This window comes from Canis lupus, chromosome 7 (assembly GCF_011100685.1).
Source record: "Canis lupus familiaris isolate Mischka breed German Shepherd chromosome 7, alternate assembly UU_Cfam_GSD_1.0, whole genome shotgun sequence".
Lineage (NCBI taxonomy): Eukaryota > Metazoa > Chordata > Mammalia > Carnivora > Canidae > Canis > Canis lupus.
The window spans coordinates 38980323-39000884 of NC_049228.1; positions in this window are offsets into that span (position 1 = coordinate 38980323).

Consider the following 20562-nt stretch of genomic DNA (forward strand, 5'->3'; position numbering starts at 1 on the left):
GGCGCTGCCCCCGAAGGATCTGGTCCCTGGGGAGCCAGCCTTCTGCCCAGCTTAGCCAGGGAAGCCGCTGTACCTTTGGTTACATTTTGTTCAAATAACGCTTCCTTTCTGGAGACCGCCTGAGAGCTTGCTTGTTTGCCAGGAACCTCCAACCCAGTTTAATTCATTAATGACTTATTGAGCACCATTCCGGGGCTGCCGTGACAGCAAAGCCGGGTGCAGGAAGCTTCCAGGCTACCGAGAGCAGAGGGCACAGGGGTGAGGCAAGATGACAAAGCTGAAGGCAAAGCTGAATGAGCGTTTATGGAGCATCCATGATCACGGGTGCCTGGCACGCTGGGGAGTGGGGCAGATCTAAGCATTCCCTCCCTCCCAGGTGCATGGGGCGGGCTCGGCCAGAGCTCAAGACCAAACCCTATAAGGTGAGACTGTATAAAAGGCCACCAGGTCTCCCTGGTGTGTCCGAGGGGGTAGCCCAGGGCTGCCCCAGGGACCCACCTCCGGCACACCCCAACCACCCCAGCCTGTGGGCTGAAGCCCTGGAGCTGCCCCGGGGACAGTAGGATTGCCTTGCGGCTGGGAGGGACAAAGGTAGAGCAAGAAGTTACCCTAAGAGACAACGCTCCTTCCTAGGAGCCAGGCTGAAGGGGTGCTCAGAAGCCACAGAAGCTCCCCCGAGGGTAAAGGCATTCCCCAGGTGAGCTCAGAGCTCCTGGAGGCTGTCTCTAGGCGCCCCAGGTACATGCTGCTCTGAGAATGCTGACGTTGCCGTACGTTGGGTAGGTAATGATCCTGATGCCTCCCCCCCACCCGCCTCCTCAAGTAGCTCCACGCCCAACGTGGGGCTTGAACTTACTACCCTGAGATCAATAGTAGCAGGCTCTACACTGAGCCAGCCAGGTGCTCTGGGGCAGGTCATGATCTCTTTTGGGTGAAGCAGATTTAAGCAGAATGAAAACATCTCATGAACAGGGAGAAAAGCTTCCCCCCCACCCCACGTGTGTTGAGAAGGAACAGGTTCTGATCAAAAACCACCCCCAGTGTTTCCTTCTCTGGAGGCAGCTGGGGCAGGCCAGGTCAGATCTGCCCAAGCCCTGCTGCTGGCTGTTTTAAGGCGGGGAGGTGCCCCAAGATCCCTAAGCTCCTGGCTTGCCAGTTGCATCTGAAATTGATTGAAATGAAATGTAAACCCCAGTAGCTGGGAAGGAAAGGTCAGGATTTTACCCCTGTGTGCTCCCCTCCCTGGCCTGGGTCCCATCACTGCTCAGGTTCCCTTGCACTGCCCACAGGCCCCAGAGAATGGCTTCATTGTCCGCCAGACAAACCCAAATAGCAGCATCTTCTGTTCTCTGCCTTAGGGAGATTCACTTGAAACCCCAAAGTCCCAGATGTGGGAGACAATGGGGATGGTTGTTGCAGAGTAGTGAGCCTGGAACAGATGAGAGGCAGGTATAGGGAAGACAGCCCGTGTGCTGGGCTGGGCTGCAGGAGAGCCACTGCATTAACCCAGTTAGCACTGGCAGGAGTTCTGTTAATCACCAAAGAAGTGCCAGTGGGGAAAGAGGACAACCAGCTGGTGGGGGACTCGGGGGGCAGGAGGGGACGGCCCTGGAAAGAAAGGACGGGCACTTATTTCTAGGCTGGTAAATGCTATTTTTATCATTTTTTAAATGTTCTGGATTTTTTCCCTAACCATGCCCTGGAGCATTTGGATGAACTGTTTGCATTAATTAATAAATCAGATGACATCTCCACTCAGCGGCGGGCTGTGCTTTGGAAACCCTCTGGGTGGCCCAGGCAGTGGTGACTGCAGGCTCCTGATTGATCCCAGCTGCGATGTCTGTCCTGTCATTCAGTCCCCTCAATCCACATGTCCTGAGAGCCTACTTGGTACTCATCTGGGTTTCATGAGAGGAGTGGTGGGGGTTGGCCCAGCACAGGAACAGCAGCGTCTGGGCACAGGGCTAAGCTATAATAAGCAGCGTTTACAATCAAGTCATAATTCTGCTGAGCTGGTAAGGCACAGGTTTCCTGTGGGTGGGAATCAGGAAAAGCTGCACAGGGGTGCTAGGTTTTGAGGACAAAGGTCAGATGGTGATAAGCAGAATGGCCAGGCTTTTGGATGCAGAGGGTGTGAACAAAGGCATAGAGACAAGATTTTGGGGAGCAGGTGCAGCCTTCCCTGGCGGGGGGGGGGATGCCTGGAGTTCCATGAGCTTAGTAGCAGAGATGCCCCACACGGCCACTTGGGAGAGAGTGCTAAAAGGGGGCAGTGGCCCTGGAGACCTCATGGGCAATGTGCTCTCATTCCTCCCACCCCACCCTTAAAAAGACTGTGTCTTTTTAATTTTTTTTAAAGATTTTATTTATTTATTTGAGAGAGACAGAGGTAGTGAGAGAGCACAAGCAGGAGGAGAGGGAGAAGCTCCCACTGAGCAGGGAGCCTGACCTGGGACTCGATCCCAGGACCCTGAGATCATGACCTGAGCCAAAGGCAGATACTACACCCACTGAGCCACCCAGACGCCCCTGAAGGCTGTCTTTTTTTAGAGGAGCTTTGTGTGGGGCTGCGGGAAGTGGAGCACATGTAAACCCAGTCTTCACTGCAGCAATGGAGAGAGAAAGGGACACCCACTGAGGCCAGAGCACGGGGTGGAGAAGATAAGCCCGGGCCCAGGGGAAGTCATGACTGTACTCAGACCCTGGAGCGTTGTCCCACAGTCCCCCACCTCCTCACTCCAGCACAGCCCTGCTCCTCCTTAGACACTCTCCTGCTTCCCACCCCATACAGCCTTCCAGCTGCTGCCAAGGAGGAAAGTGGGCCAAGGTGGGGAATTTTGTGTCCCCATGTGTGACGAGTTGCAAGGCAGGTGTGTCCGGTCACTCAGGCTCCTGTTAAGCTCTGCTGACCCTTATGGTCTGTCTTCAGGATGCAGGAGCTAGGGGCAGGCACTGACCTTTGTTTTTTTTTTGTTGTTGTTGTTGTTTTGTTTTTTTAAAAGATTTTATTTATTCATGAGAGACACACAGAAAGAGGTAGAGACACAGGCAGAGGGAGAAGAAGGCTCCCTGTGGGGAGCCAGATGTGGGACTTGATCCCAGGAACCCGGGATCATGCCCTGACTGACCACTGAGCCACCAAGGTGCCCAGGCACTTACCTTTGTAACCAAATACTCAGAGTCCTGCAGAGTCCATACTTGCCAATGACCAGCAGGATGACATATGGAATGATTAACCCCCACCACAGTTTTTAGGAAACATTCTTTCTTAATCACTGACTAGGGGGGATTTCTGCCTCTCCAGAGACATCTCAGGCATGTGTGTTGAGATGGATGAGCCATTGCATGCATGGGGCCAGGGCTGGGAAACATGTCCATCTTGCCTTTTAGACCTCCTTTCTTCTGGGGACAAGTGATCAGCACCTCCTGGGCACAGCCTCCCTCTTTCCGTTGGGGTTTGAAACCACGCAGGCTGCTGGCAGGCACTCCCTCCCTCCAGGATGGTATCTGCATGGAACCGGCAGGTACCCTAGAGCTCTCTGCACACAACCACAGGGCATCCCCTGTTCTCTGAGCAGTGGCCCCAAATCACTCTCACTCCTTCTCTGGTGTCATAACTGCCTGGCAACATGCACCTGATCCTGGTTCCCTGGGCTGCCAGGCTGGGGGCTGAGGGGATGGCCACCTTCTTCCCTGCTCCCTCGCTCCCTGCTCTCACAAGACCCACAGAACTCCTGAGGCCGGGGATCCCTGGGTGGCTCAGCGGTTTAGCGCCTGCCTTTGGCCCTGGGTGCGATCCTGGAGTCCTGGGATCGAGTCCCACATCGGGCTCCCGGCATGGAGCCTGCTTCTCCCTCCTCCTGTGTCTCTGCCTCTCTCTCTCTCTCTCTCTCTATGTCTATCATAAAATAAGTAAATAAATCTTAAAAAAAAAAAAAAAAAAAAAAGAACTCCTGAGGCCACGGGGTTTGGAGGTTGACTCATCTGCCAATCAGAGGGCACCTCAGTGTGGGGTATCCTCTAGGGGTGAGCTCCCATCTGTTCTGGGCAAGAAGAGACTGATGGGTCTCAGGCTCACCCATGCAGAGGTGGGACAGCTGCTGTGGAACTGCAAGGGGAGGTGGCTGGGCCATGGTACCATGCTCACAGGGCTTCCCAGTGTCCCCTTGAGAGCCCTGGCCCATCTTGGAGGCCCAGGGGCAGCCCTAGGTAAGCCCTGACCATGGAGCTCTGGCTGCAAGCACAAACAGGCCTTTAAGAGCCTCCTAACATCCTGGGGTACAGAGTGCAGGTAGGATAAGTGGCAATCGATGGCCACTGTGTCACTTTCTGCCATGGTCCCAGGGGCCAGGCCCACCATCTCTCCCAGGGCTCCAGGGAGAGAGCTGCGTTGAAGCTGGCCTTGAACCCCTATGGCCTGCCTTGGTGTCGGGAAACCTTGCAGCTGCTCTGGGCCGGCAGAGCCTTCTCCCGCTGACTTGGGGGTTTTTGGATCAGGGTGTTGGTGAAGCAGAGTTTTGGCAAGAGCCTTGGCAGCCGCTGCCAGGAGGAGGCTGAAGGGAGATAATTAGACCTGGTAATTGGTTTGCTTTTTGCTTTCTTACAGGCACCAGTGACTGTGGCCTTGAGGGGAGCAGGGAACACAGGACGGAGGGGAGCGGTCGTTCCCCAGGACCGAGGCTGAGCTGTCCCAGGCTGAGGGGAACATGCTGGGCTGGCTGGCCAGGCGTCCTGCCACGTCCTGGCACATCTGTCTGTGGCTCGCTGCTCTGTGCCCCACGCTGCCCCCAGCACAGCCATGGCGGTTTCTGCTCCCTGGGCCGTGCTCACCCGTGTCCTCACCAAGCCTGGGACCAGGTGACCTAGAACTTCGAAGCTGAGGGTCCTCAGCTGGAGTTCCCCAGCTCTGGCCCCTCTGAGAAGAGCTTGTGCGGGGACTGTGGCGAGGGCTTTGGTTTCTGGGCAGAGCTGAATCATCGTTTTCCCCAGAGAAGCTTGCTCTCAGGGTGGTTTCCAGGCCCCCGTCCCTCCAGACCAGATGGCTCGTGTTAGATCTCAGTGTGCAACTTGCTGTCTCTGTGGGCACACGTTCTGGATTTGTCCCAACCTGAGCAGCTGATTCACCAGGACGTTCTGGGAAGTCCTCACCATTTGATTCCACCTCAGCACATCAGCACAGAAGCTGTGAGTCAGATTTCCAGCTTGTATGGGGAGTCTATTGATCCTGGGGCCAGACGCAGAGGTGTTGTCCGGGGGCCGAGGTCAGGACTCAGCCTGGGGTGCCGGGAGCTCCCTGTTGGGTCTGCAGAGCTGGCACTGCCTTCAGAGGAGCTCGTTACTCAGAGTCCATCAGATGATGGACTGTTGTTGTTTTTTTGTTTTTTAAGATTTACTTAGTTATTTTGGAGACTGAGAGCATGAGCGGGAGGAACAGAGGGAGAAGGGGAGAGAATCCCAAGCAGACTCTGTGCTGAGCCTGGAGCCTGACGTGGGGCTCAATCTCATGGCCCTGAGATCACGACCTGAGCTGAAACCAAGACCTGGACGCTCAACTGATGGTGCCACCCTGGTGCCATCTCGGGACCCCAGAGGATGGATTGTTTTGTGGCTGTTCAGGGTCTTGGGAAAAGCAGAGAACATAGTTCCTGCCCAGAAGAGCTGGAGACTCTAGGTTCAGCAGGATCAGCCTGCCTATGGCCTCCTTCCTCCCCAGCTGTCTGGGCGCTTAGTAGAGAGATATTGAGCATCTACCCAGTGCTCAACACAGTGCTTTGGGCTTGGGAAATAAGCATAAAGTCAGGTGGCACCTTTGAGGGACTCACTGGCTAGTGCCGGAGGCAGGTGGGCTCTCAGGCCCCCAGCTGGACCAGGCAGCCAGACGGCCCTGGCACCTGCCCCTGTGCTGTTCGGAGAAATCACCGGCCCCCCACAGAATCCGTCTCCTCCTGTGTAGGATCAGGAGAATAGGCTACCTTCCTTCACGCTTCGCAAGGATCTGGCTACGTAACAGATCCCAAGTGCCCAGAACCGGGCCAGGAGCAGTGAGGACGGTCGGTCAGAAGGCTTGAGAGGCTGAGAGGTTTGGAAGGACAGGTGGGATGGAGGGCTTGAGAGGCGTCCAGGGTCCTGGGGCTGGACGAGTGCAGCCAGCAGAGCCATGTCTGAGTGTCAGTCCACTACTGTGCATACTTACTCCTGAACAGCTGTGGCCTCAGCTTGTTTCTTTGTAAAGTGGGGATCATATCTTCCCTTCCAACCTCATTGGGAGACAGGAAGAGAAGCCAACATTAGCGTCTGCTGTGTTCCAGACGCCATTTTATTCTGAGGATAGCGACAGAGAACGTATGTCATGTGTATTTTATATTAAACAAATCACATGGGCAGCCCGGGTGGCTCAGCGGTTTGGTGCCGCCTTCGGCCCAGGGTGTGATCCTGGAGACCCGGGATCGAGTCCTGCATCAGGCTTCCTGCATGGGGCATGCTTCTCCCCCTGCCTGTGTCTCTGCCTCTCTCTAAGTCTCTCATTAATAAATAAATAAAATCTTAAAAAATAAATAAACAAATCACATTGTCCCTTGTGAAGTGCAACCCCCAGGGTGACTGTGACTTTGCTCTGCCCTACGCCCCTGGCCACAGTCCACAGAGCAGGGGTGATGGGAGGCAGGCCTTCTGGTCTGGCCTTCATGCTAGCAGGTGCCACTGGCGTGCTGCTCTGTCTCCGAGGGATTCACCACATTTCCATGCTATTTAGGTCCAGATTACTAAAGCCTTTTGCCCCTATGGGAGGCTGGTGATTTCCTCAAAGGAGGGTCTGCCCTGTGGAGCTCTTAGGGGTGGAGTGTCAGGGCCGAGGGGCTCAGATAGGTGGGGCAAACTCCAAGAGCAGCTTCCAGCGCCTGCCATCCCATCTGCGTGGCCAGCAGGGCTTCTGCGGAGCAGCCAGGTGGATGCGGGGCTGGGGCAGGAGGGTTCATGCAGGGTGTGGTGGCCCTAGGGGCAGTTTGGTGTTTGCTCACCCTCCCCAGCTGCCTTCGCATGTCCCAGAGGAGCTTCTTGCCTGGATCTGGAGCTTGCCACCAAGATTCCAGGCCAGCAGGCCTGGCAACAGCGTGGGGGAGGAGGAAGTCTGCTGCAGAGCCTATTTGGGTGACCAACTAAGGCTAACAGGATTACCATCCGCTGCCCCACGGCTGCCAGGACGTTGTTAAATGACATTTCAGGGACCCTGACACAGAGAGTCAGAGAGTGTGTGGGTTGACTGGGTGGTAGGAGAGAACCCTGGGGGAAGTCAGTCCATTTCCCTGGCACTTGTTTAGTCTCCTTGCAGAACAGCTGGTCTGGCCAGCCCAGCCCTGGGGAGCTATGGACAGAAGAGGGGGTCTGGGGGTGGCACAGGGGCATGAAGGCAGGTCCACTCCCACCCCTGGGGCCAGAAAGTGATCAGCCTCTCCCAGGCCTCTAACCCCCCTCAAGGGGTACAGAGAAACCTCCGTGGCCTTGGGGTCCACACTCCCCCTGTTTGGAGGTCCTGCCTAGTCCTTGAACCTTCTGAGCCTCACTGTTCTCTACTCTTCTTGCAAAGTTCTTGGGAGTTGAAACAATGCACGTGGAAATTCTCTGTAAACTGCAAAGTGCTTTTTAAATGGAATTGTTCCTGGGACCAGAATCAAAGGCATAGAGGGTAAGAGTTGCTGTCTGCAGCCTCTGGGGAGTGACTCTGGCTCTGGAGACTAGCACATCCTCCCCTGCACTCAGAGATGAGGCCCTGTTGGACACCAGCATCCCGCCTCTCCTCCGTGGCCTGGGATCCTAGGGCAAAAGTTTGCAAAGGTCACGGAGCTGACCAGTTTTCCTGCCAAGACACTGTACCTGTGGGCTTCACACAGCCCTGGGGCTCCCCAGTCCGGGCCCAGTGGGGGCCCTGTTTTCCGCAGGATTTGTGTTTATAACACGATATTGTCTTTACCTTTTATCTAGTAGGAGTGAGTAATCTATTTGGGATATTTAACAAAAACCAGACATTACCTCACTGGTGTCTTATCCAAAGGCACTTGAATGATTTGGGGTCTTTTGCTGTGTTAAGCAGTTGAGGGAGAAATCCATGGACTTCCTCTGAGTGAAGGGAATCACAGAACACACAAATCTGAGAAGCCCTCTCCCCTGCCCCCGCAATAAACATCTGTTTTCTTCATTCTGAAAACACAGCCCACCCCGCAGAGCGAGCGGACTCTCACTGGCTTCTCTGGCTTCCCTCTCCCCTGAGGTATGAAGAGTTTCGTGTGAGCTCACACCAGCCTCCCTGGCAGGCATGGGAATGTTCTAACAGCAGGCAGATCCCCTCTCTGAGGTCCATGGCTAGTTTCTAATGGAAATGTCAGAGAAATAATGATGCAAGTGGCCACTGTGTGCCCCCCCAGGTATAGGAAGGAGCCCCAGATGGCTCAGAGATGGAGTCACCCGGGTCATCCTCACCTAGAAGGACAACTGTTGTCATCCTAGGCCAGGCCATGGGACATCTGTTCTGACAGCAGAAAAATTAAAGTCCAATGACAAACTTCCAGGCATCCAAAATCACTATATGGTAGGTGATATGAAGAAGGAAGTGTTGGGACACCTGGGTGGCTCAGAGGTTGAGCATCTGCCTTTGGCCCAGGGCATGATCCCGGAGTCCAGGGATCGAGTCCTGTATCGGGCTCCCTGTATGGAACCTGCTCCTCCCTCTCCCTGTGTCTCTGCCTCTGTGTGTGTGTGTTTCTCATGAATGAATAAATAAAATCTTAAAAAAAAAAAAACCCCACAGGAACAGTGGGGTACCCGGCCAGCTGGGTCAGGCATTCTCCATTTCGAGGAACATGTGGCTTTCAATCTCGGGGTTGTGAGTTTGAGCGCCATGTGGGGTGTAGAGATTACTTAAAAATAAAATCTTTAAAAAATAATAAAAAAAATATGTTAGCAGAAATATAGGAAGAAAAAAGAGAAAGAATGCAAGCCTTTCAACATTTGAGGCTGGGTAATGGATAATATGATTTCATTTTACTGTTTTCTCAACTTGTGTCGTTGATTGAACATTTTCATAATTAAAAGAAAAATTAAAGACACCGAATCATGTTAAAAAAACAAGCCACAGACGAGCAGGAGATATTTAGAACACGTGTAACTGACAAGGAATTTCTACCCAAAATATATAAAGAACTCCCACGAATCAGTTAAAAAAAAAAAAAAAACAAAACCCTACCAACCACATAGGAAAAAAGGCATAGATTTAAAAAAAGCAATTTTAGGGGCATCTGGGTGGCTCAGTTAGTTAAGTATCTGACTCTTAATTTTGGCTCAGGTTATGATCTCAGGGTTCTGAGATCGAGCTCCCACACTGGGCTCCGGGCTCAACATGGAGCCTAGTTAAGATTTTCTTTCTCCCACAGCTCCTCCTCCTCGCCCAAAACAGGAAAAAAATAAATAAACCAATTTCTTTCTCAGAAAGAGAAATTTGAATGGCCAATGTCTACCCTCCCAGGTGATCAAGAAAATGCAAAGTAGAAAATAAAGATAGTTATGCCTGTAAGATTGGCAAGCGTTTGAGAGTTTAGCAATATCAAGTGTTGGGGGAGATGTAGAGTTTAAGACATAAAGTCAGAAAGCAATTTGGCAATGTCTGCTGGAAACATGTACATCCTACCACCCAGGAGTTGACTTCTGAGTTTATATTTCCCAAAAAAAGTCCGGGGCAGGGGCACCTGGCCAGCTCAGTTGGAAGAGCATGTGACTCTTGATCTTGGAGTTGTGAGTTTGAGCCCCACGTTGTGTATAGAGATTAAATAAATAAGTCTTGGGTTGATATACAGCACAGAATTGGATCACTCATTAGATGCTCATTACTGTGTTCTTCATAATAGCTGAAACTCCCTAAGATGAAGAAATAATTGGGGCAGCCTGGGTGGCTTAGCAGTTTAGCACTGCCTTCCACCCAGCATGTGATCCTGGAGACCTGGGATCGAGTCCCACATTGGGCTCCCTACATGGAGCCCTGCTTGTGTCTCTGCCTCTCTTTCTCTCTCTGTGTCTCTCATGAATAAATAAATAAAATCTTAAAAAAAAAAGATGGAGAAATAATTAATGACCTATTCACATAAGCACATACTATGTAGAAGTTAAATATATATTAATATGTATGTATAATTATGGGTGAATTTCCAAAACAATATGAATACTGAATGAAAAGAAAATTGCAAAGGGATATGTATGTTATTATACCGTGTTTATAAACAATTTAAAATTACTACATAATATTTTTGAGTCTCTATATCATAAGAGTACAATAATAATAATTATTATTTTTTTGAAGATTTTATTTATTTATTCATGAGAGACAGAGAGAGAGCGGGGCAGAGACACCGGCAGAGGGAGAAGCAGGCTCCATGCAGGGAGCCCGACGTGGGACTTGATCCCAGGTCTCCAGAATCACGCCCCGGGCCGAAGGCGGCACTAAACCTCTGAGCCACCCGGGCTGCCCAAGAGTATAATAATAATTAGAAGGGCCACAGAGCAATAGGAAGATAGAGCTTATCTCTAGGGAAGGAGAGCAGGGAATGGGAATGACCTCAGTTTTATCTATTATGTTTGTTTTTTCTTTAGGGAGAAATGTTTGAGAAAGAATCTGAGTAAATACATGGAAAGAGTAATATTTGAATATCTGAGTAGTAGGTACTGGGTATTTATTATCAGGCATACCTCTCTTTGTGCTTCACGGATATTGTGCTGTTTACAAATTGACAAGATCAAGACGTTAGGGGAGGAAGTCACAGCAGATGGGGTGGAAAGGGCAGGAGAACTAGAATTGGAAGTGGAGCCAAGGGATGGTACTGACTGGCTGAAATCTCATGATAAAACCTGAACAGATGAGCAAAGAAAGTGGTTTCTTTCTTTCTTTCTTTTTCTTTCTTTTCTTTTCTTTTCTTTTCTTTTCTTTTCTTTTCTTTTCTTTTCTTTTCTTTTCTTTTCTCTTCTTTTCTTTTCTTCTCTTTTCTCTTTTCTTTTCTTTTTTTTAAGAAAGTGGTTTCTTGACATGGGATCTACTCCTGGTGAGGATGCCATAGAGATCGTTGAAATGACAGTAAAGGATTTAGAATATTCCAGAAACTGAGTTGACAGGATGGACTCCAGTTCTAGAAGAAATTCTATCATGCTTCCGATGCTATCACACAGCATCACATGCTACAGAGAAATCCTTCATGAAAGGAAGAGTCCATCGATGAGGCAAACATCATTGTTGTCTTATTTTAAGAAGTTACCACAGCCACCCCAAGCTTCAGGCGCCCACCATCCTCAGCAACCACCAACATGGAGGCAAGATCCTCCAGCAGCAAAAAGATTGCAACACACTGAAAGCTCAGGTAATGGTTAGCATTTTGAAGCAATAAAGTATTTTTTGATTAAGATATGTCCATTGTTTTTATTTTTTAAAATGTGTATATTGTTCTTTATTTTTTACAGGTTTTTAAAAAACAGATTTTATTTATCTATTTGAGAGAGAGAACACGAATTGTGGGGAGGGAGAAGCAGGCTCCCCACTGAGCAGGGAGCCCGACTCAGCACTCGATCCCAGAACCCTGAGATCATGACCTGAAGGCAGATGCTTCACCGCCTGAGCCCCCTGGGCACCCTGTACACTGTTCTTTAGACAAAATGTGATTGCACACTAACCCTCCGGGATCCTGTAAACCTAACCTTTATATACACGAGGAAACCCTTGCATTTGTTGGACTGGCTTTATTGACCCCAGCCTGGCGCTGGAGCCCGCCCCCAGGGTGTGTAAATGTTGCCCGTATGTACGTTGTTCTCTGTCCCACTCTGCAAGCCTCAAATACCTGGTAACTTAGACAACGATTTCTTCACTCCGGAAGTTCCTCCTTTCTGCTTCTCATCTTTGCTCACGTCTCCAGGACCCTGACTCCGCTTTCTCTTCTGTGCAAACAATTCCCCGATCTGATCTGCTTTCTGCCTGTTCCCTCCCCAGCGTCACCTGAAGGCTGATTCTCCGGGCATCTCACATTTGTCCTCCAGGTCAGCAACCAACCAAGTCAGAGGTTGCTGACTTGGAGGACATCGTTGTCTCAAAACTGTTTTTTCGTCCTGTCTTCTTTCTGCGGGTAGTGCCTCCAGCAAATGTTAGGTTGTATTTTCCTTAATCCTTTCAACTTCCATCTTTTCCTACTGAGTTCACCATTCACAGACGATTTGTCTTCTTAAAATTCTGTTGGTTTTTTCCCCTGAAATGCTGTTTTTTCCCCTAAAATGTTGTTTCACATCAGTTATTCCCAAGCTCAAAAACCTGATGGTGGCAGCTGCCAGCCTATGAAGGTCCAACACGCTGAGCTGTTTGCATACGACCTTGTGGTCCCTCCAGCCTTGCTGCTCACGGTTGGCTGTCACTAAAGGGGCAGCACTGCCATCTGGTCCTGGTGCCTGTTTCCCTGTCTCCCTGCATTTCCAGAACGGAGATGCTTTCCCTTCAAGCTCAGTTTGGGTGCCTTCTCCACGGAAACTTTGTTCCGCTGCACAGCACGTGCACTGACTCAGGGAGGCAATGCTCCTTCCCTACAAACAGCTCCAGAGGCACCTCCTACTCCCTCCCAGGTCACTTTTCCATTACTCCTGAGCTCAGTTGTTTGGGAGACCCAGGAGGCAGAGGTGAGATGACTAGACTTGCTTATCCATGTGGTACCTCATCCTTACAAAGACTATATCTATCCTTCCCCCACCTTTCTTTACTCCCAGCAACATCCACTCTGAAGCAGGCCGGCCTCAAGGCAGGCTTTGCGAAGTCTGATTCACTCCAAGAAGCTAATGAAAACGAGATTCTTCTATGTGTGATATTGCATCAATTCTAAGATGCACTTTTTTTCACATTTTGTTTTATTTTTTATTTTGTAAAGATTTTTAAAATTTGAGAGAGTGATTGAGAGAGAAAGAGAGCACAAGTGGGAGGAAGGGTAGAGGGAGAGGGAGAAGCAGACCCCCTGCTGAGCAGGGAGCCCGATGCGGGGCTCAATCCCAGGACCCTGAGATCATGACCTGAGTCAAAGGCAGACACTTCACCAACTGAGCCACCCAGGTGCCCCCCGCTTTTTTTTCACATTTTAATGTCTCTGAAATCAGGATGCATTTTACAATCAATCCAAGTTTTTTTTTCCCTTGATGGTTACAAAAGTAAAATGCTTCTTATATTGATGGTGTCTATAATTGGATGAAATAACGTACAGGGGAAGGTCATTTAAAATGCATACGGGGCTCTTAGGTGCCACAGTTGGTTAAGTGTCTGACTCTTGGCTTTGGCTCAGGTTGTGATCTCAGGTTGTGATCTCAGGTCGTGACCTCAGGTCATGAGATCGAGTCCTGCGTGGGGCTCTGGGCTCAGCACAGAGTCTGCTTGAGATTCTCTCCCTCCTTCTCTTTGTTCCTTCCTGCTTGTGCTCCCTCTAAAATAAGTAAATCTTTAAAAAACCATATAAAATGCAAGCAAAGAGCTCTTATTATTTGATATGAATATTAACTACCAGTGTTAAAAGTGAGACTTTGGAACACTAGGCAGGCACACTTTGATTTCTTGTCTGTTCTTTTTTTAAGTAAGCTCAATGCCCAACGTGGGGCTTGAACTCACGGCCTTGAGATGGAGTCACACACCCTACTGAGAGAGCCAGCTGGAAGCCCCTCAAGCAGACACAGTTTGAGAAGAGGGTTCTGGAACAGCATTCTAGCACATTCCCTCACAGAAGCAGCACTGTGTACTTGTCTTATCTGTTCTGTCACATTTTGTAAGCTAGCAGGGGGCAGAGACCCAGAGGAAGATATATCTTGGTATTCTCTGCATAAAGAGCAATAAAGAGCAGACATGAAGCCCTGCGAGCAGAAATCATGAACCAGAGGTTTCTATGGAGGAAGCAGCTGACCGACGGTATAGAGATAATGTGCGGATGATTGAGCCTGGGGCTCCTGGCCTGGGTCCTGGCCCCACTGCCACCCTCTGATTTTCCACCACGAGGAGGAGGTCGACGTCTGGGTTATCAGACAGTCGCTCCAGATGTGTGTTGTGACAACAGAAGTTGCCTGACAGCTTGGACAGGAGTTCGTTGTTTGTACCTTTACTCCTTCCTGATACGCCTCCCACCTGCTTCCACATCCCTCCCTGGAGGAGGCAGGCCGACCAGACAGTTCCACCGTCTTGTGCCACCCCTCAGACTGCTCCCTGGTGAGGAGAGGGCCCCCACCTAGATCACTGTCCCTCACCGGTCACTTTATACCTCACCTGCCCGTTCTCTTGGAGCAATTGAGGCAGCCAGCGCCCGTGACAGTCTGCGGGTCGCGGGGAGCCCTGGATGCAGCATGGTGCTCCATAAATGATTAACTGTGACCACTGTGAAAGCAAGGCGCTCTGTAACCGGAGAGGGCAGGCAGCGAGGGGTTTGCACACACACACACACACACACACACACACACACACACGCAGGGGGAGTTTTCTCAGCATTCATTATATGGTTTTCTGCTTTGCTTTTTCCTGCACTTGACTGCTTTTGCAGTCAGACACTGGGCGGTGCCAGCGCGGTCCCTGGACGCTTGCTTGAGCAAGGGGCTGCGGTAGAGGACTTTTCCTGCTTACGGAAGCAGCAAGGGCCTTGTGGGTTCCTTCCCAGGAGCCGGCGGGAGGCGGCCGGCGGCAGCAGCGAGGAGCCGAGGGGCGTGCTGCCGGCAGGGCCGAGGTCGGACCGCGCGAGCTCTAAGCTGGCGAGGCCTCCCCCGCCGGCGCCCAGCAGCCCCGTCTCTTCTCCCCGCAGCAGCCTGCAGAATGGAGGTCAGGGAAAACTATTTTGAGTGCTCGGAAGGGGACAGGAGGCTGCCAGGTATCAGCCTGCCCGTGGGAGGCCGAGAGGACAGAGGCAAGGCTGTGCTGAGCACAGATGCTGCTCTCTGACCGCTCCAGTCGCTGCATCGCGCCTGGGGGCTCCGTCTGTGCCAAAACCACACCGAGAGGAAGCTGCTGAGACAAAAAGGGGACCAGGGAGCCAACTTCTATTTCTAGCGCGTGCTTGACCCTGGTGAGTGAGTAACCTTGAGCAGGTCACTCACCCTCCCAGGGTAATTATATCGGATTCCATCCCAGGTCCAGGAACTCCTGTGAAAATGGATAAGTTGAGATTGTAAAGTACCCTGAGATCTCAGAAGAGATAAACGAACAATGTTTGGGGCCAGTGTGCTGGGGCTGCCCTGGAAGCCTTGCTCGCCATGCAGCAGCCACGTTCTCCCCCTCACTCAATGACCGAGTGTAGAACACACTTAAGATCAGTGAAGAAGGGCGCCTGGGGGGCCCAGTTGGTGAAGCGTCTGCCTTCAGCTCAGGTCATGATCTTGGGTCTTGGGATGGAGCCCCGGGTGGGCTCCCTGCTCCATGGGGGAGTCGCTTCTCCCTCTCCCTCTGCTCCTCCCCACTGCTAGTGCTCTCTCTCTTCCTCTGCTCTTTCTCTCTCAAATAAATAGACGAAATATTCTAAAAAAAGGTTAGTGATGAAAATAGCTAACATTGATTAACTATTGACTATGTCCTGGGCACTTTAGTTTAATGCTCACAGAAACTTTATGAGGTACAGTTGAAGAAACAGAAGTCCAGAGAGGTTAAGTAACTTTCCTAAGGTCACACAGCTAATTAAGCCACAGCCAGTATCTGAACTCTGGCTTCCTGAGCCCAGGGTCTACTCTCATCCACGACACTGAGGCGTATTTAACAGTCAGGCAATTTGTCATTAGTGAGCACTTGTTGTACGTTCTTCATTGAGCTGGGTGGCATGAGATTCAGAACTGTATGAATAGGAGGGAGGCAAAGGCTAAGTTCTTAACTGATGATCCTGAGGGGCACCGACGCTCCGCACTACAGAAAACCGCACATGTTGTCTGCTCTATAGTCACGAGCTGTATGTCAATTATGTCTCAGATACATAAAAACCGCTTGCATGTCTCCCAGATCATTTTGGCCATGGAACACTTCTTTCCTAGAACTTGTGTCAGCCATTCATAGACTTCCAAGTTTGGGAGCCACTTATGTAAAGGAGAGCACCTCATTGGAAACAGAAGTAGTTTATGACCTCAAGCAACGTATAACCACACTCCCTGTACATCCAGCGTAATGTTTGCCCTTCACGGAGCCAATGTGCATCGCTTCCCACTCTTGTGACACTTGGGTTTTTTCCCTTGTGTTACTACCGCAGTCAGAATACCAGTATCTTAAATGCAAATACTCGGTGTATTTTTTTTTTAAGATTTTATTTATCTATTCATGAGAGACACACAAAGAAAGGCAGAGACACAGGCAGAGGGAGAAGCAGGCTCCTCGCAGGTAGCCTGATATGCTTCTTTTTTTTTTTTTTTTAAGGCTTAAATTTTTTGATGAAGTCCAATTTATCAATTTTTTTGGCAGTTTCTTATTTATTTATTTATTTATTTATTTATTTACATTTTTTAAAATGTTTATTTATTTATGATAGTCACAGAGAGAGAGAGAGAGAGAGAGAGAGAGAGAGAGAGGCAGAGACATAGGCAGAGGGAGAAGCAGGCTCCATGCACCGGGAGCCCGACGTGGGATTCGATCCCGGGTCTCCAGGATCGCGCCCTGGGCCAAAGGCAGGCGTCAAACCGCTGCGCCACCCAGGGATCCCCTGATATGCTTCTTGATGCAGGACTCCATCCCTGCACCTGGGATCATGCCCTGAGCTGAAGGCCGAAGCTCAACCACTGAGCCACCCAGATGTCCCCTTGGTGTATCTTTTTAGGCATCATGGCTCCTAGCCCACACCTTGTCTAAAGAAGGTCAATAAATAGATGTTGGTTTAAAATCAGAGACAGAGGTCAGGGCACCTGGCTGGCTCAAGTCAGTGCCGCATGTGACTCTCCATCTTGGGGTCCTGAGCTCAAGCCCCACTTTGGGCATAGAGCTTACTTAAAAATCAGAGACAGAGCAGACGGAAGAAAATGAAGAGGAAGGGAAAAAAGCACACTTGAAATGACAGCAATTATTGGCAATTTGCAACTGATTGCTTAGTTGTTAATTGCGACTCTTCAATCAGTACTCTTTGGAAGACTAATAGATTGTTTAAAATGCAAACTAATGTAAATTTTTGTCTTGGTCGGAGCTGGATATGCAGTTAGAGGGAACCAGCTGGGGGGGGGGCATGATATCTAAAATACACCTCCCTTTATTAGCTTCATCTGCTTCCCGGCTTGAGGAGCCCCGGCTACCAGAGGTTAGATGCCTGGACCTAGAGTCTGATCAATCTCGAGACCCCCTGGGTCAGCGTGACTGCAGATGCCAATGGAAGTGGCTGCAGATGCCAATGGCAGTGGCTGCTTGTGATCCCGTGGGTGGTGGAAAGGTTGTAATTGAAAGTACAAATGACATGTCGCACTCTTCCACTGTCTGGACCTAGAGCCCAGGGCTGGGGAGGGCACCATCTGTGAGGTGCGTGACTTCCAGGCTCTAACAGCCTAACTCCTAATGATGTAGGAGAGACGTTAGGGTTCGAAGACCACGGCCAAGAAAGAGTTCTTGGGACATCTTTGGTGCAAAAAGTGGTTTTATGGGGATCCCTGGGTGGCTCAGCAGTTTGGTGCCTGCCTTCTGCCCAGGGCGTGATCCTGGAGTCCCGGGATCGAGTCCCACGTCGGGCTCCGTGCATGGAGCCTGCTTCTCCCTCTGCCTGTGTCTCTGCATCCCTCCCCCGCCCCCCGCCCCCCGTGTATCTCTCATGAATAAATGAATAAATCTTTTTTTTAAAAAGTGGTTTTATGAAAGCTCAGGGACAGGACACATAAGTAGAGAGCTGCTAGGGTCATGAAGGGTGGCCCATTATATACTTTCAAATTGGGAGGGGATTAGGGAGGGGGTGAGTCTCTAAGGAGTTTGGAAGCAGGGTTCCCAGGACCTGAGGGGGCTAGCTGTTTATTACCGTCTAATAAAACCTGAGTCGTGAGACCCTTCAGATGATTATCCGTGGGTCATACGGTTGGGGATGGTTGCCAACACGTATCTTGGAGTTTAGAGATAAAGGAAGTTTCCAAAGGAATTTTTATATGTTCAAGTAGACTCACAGGATCCTGGGGGTGGGGCTAAGGTTACCTTTTGCTCTTGTAAAGTATCAACATGGAGGAAGCTGAGCTTCTAGAAGAATGTCACTCTGCCTCTTTCAAGGACTGGTCAGTGGGCTGTGGGATGTAAGGAAATTAAATTTTCTTGTGCCATTGTTTCCCCGCATCGCAAAACCATGAAACCACGCTGAGTTTGGAAGCTAACCCACCGTGGGAGGGGTAACTCACTGCTGACACTTCACTCCTGGGGGCTCCTGACCTGATGGTGGGTGGGGCCCCTGCGCAGGATGAAAGGATCTCTGAACATCAGTAGCTTTGGCTTAAGAAAATTCTGGCTCCAGTGTGGGGGGACAGGGTGGAATTGATTTTGTTTGTTCTCGGTTTAGTTTCCAGCGTGGATTCTGCAGGCATTCTGTCCCTGGTGTCAGAAGCACCCAGGCTGGGTCCTTGCTGGCCCAGGAGATGCCTGCAGATCCCTGTCGCTCCCCATTTGGGAAAGCTGCCCTGCAGGTCTAGGGGCTTAGAGCTTCCCACAGACCCTGCTGGCTGCCTGGGGGTATGGGGGGCGGGTGAGGGGTGTGGGGGGTGAGGGGGTGGGGTTCCAGTTCTGCAGTTCTTTAGAGAAGTCTGGAAGGAAGGGGTGGAGAGACTTAGAGCCTTGAAATCCGATCTGTTTAGAGGTTGTTTTTCCTCTAAAACCAAATGGATCCCCGCCCACCACCTGGCCTTCGGTGCCCTTCAAGTCCCGCAGTGGCCTGGGAGGAGCACCTCCAGGCTGTGTCCTCTGCTTCCCAAGCACTCGGGGTGGGGCCTGGGGCCCCGCACTGTCCCTGTGACCTCCTCCCCTGCTGGCTCCTACAGTGCAACCACGTGAGCCAGCCACAGTGGCGGGGGTGGGGTGGGGGGGTGGAGGGGGGGTGGGGGTGTGGCCGTCGGCTGAGCCCCTGCCTTCCTGATGATTCCCACCGGGCAGTGCACACAGGGGGCTCCCATGAGGGCTGACAGGGGATGGGGAATCTGTTTTAAATCCAGCGTTCAGGGGCAAGTGTCAGAGTCCCCATCCTGATCCCAAATTTCTCTGATGCCTGCTAAGGAGCTAGGGTGTGCACAGCCATCGTCCTGGGTTCCTGGCCGTGTTGGCACCCGTCACACCCACTGGAACAAAGATGCAGCGTGTGTGTGGGCGCCTTGGTGTGAGGCTCTGACCTCACCCGTCTCAGTGCGGGCTCTCTTTCTCATGACCCCTCTCATCCCCTGCCCCTCCTGACCATCTGGTCACCCCTACTTCTGTCTGGTGGCGGCAGCCTCTCCCCTGTGTTATAGCTTGAAGCCAGAGGCCAGGGTTCAAACAGCACCTCGGGTTAGCTGAGGGGCTCTCCCCCCAACCCCGGAGCCCCAGGGCCAGGGGACCGTACAATCCCCGTGAGCTCTCGTACTCTCCAGGCTGAGCAGACTTTGACCACAACCTCATCTTGGAATTCCAACAGCTTCCATCTTGACTTCGATTCCAACGCTTCTATCTCAAGTGTAGTGAACTTGACGTCTTTCTCAGAATTCCTTTATTTCTGACATGTACAGAGGCCAACATTTACCATGGCCTTCCCCCATGCCCAGCACTGTGCCAAGTGCTTTCTGCATATTTTCTCACTCAATCCCCACTATGACTCCAGAAGGAAGGTTTGGTTATCACCCCAGTGTTACTGATGAGCTGATTGAGAACAGGGAGGGTAAGAGCTGAAAGTCTGGCTAAGGGACCAGTCCTAACAACCCCTTATCATCTCTTGTATAGGATGATTTTCCTTTCTTTGTCCTGGATTAAAGCATTTACATTTTACCAGATCTGGGTCATTTGGATATTGATCTAGCACAGGAGTCAGCTAACTATGGTGTTTGGGCCAAATCTCATCATAACATGTTTTAGTAAGGGTTGGTTTTTCCCATTTTTTAAAAAAGATTTTTTTATTTCTTCATCTGAGAAAGAAAGAGCTAGAGTTGGAGCAGAGGGTTGGGGGAGGGGCAGAGGCAGAGGGAGAAGCAGACTTTCGGTGGAGCAGGGAGCTCAATGTGGGGCTCGATCCCAGGACCCTGAGATCATGACCTGAGCAGAAGGCGGAGGCTTCATAGACTGAGCCACCCAGGTGCCCCATGGTTTTTCACATTTTTAAAGGGCTGTTAACACACACACACACACACACACACACACACACTGACTGGAACACTTAAAATGGTTCAGATGGTAACAGATTTTTTTCCGGCTGGGCCTTTCAATGCTTCAGAAAAATTGTAATGAAAACAGCATAAAATTTATCATCTTAACCATTTTTACATGTTACAGTTCAGGAGTGTTGTGGTTTTCTCATGGTTATAAAATAGATCTCCAGAGGTTTTTTGTCTCTATACCCATTAAACAGCAATTCTCAACTTCTCCCCACCCCT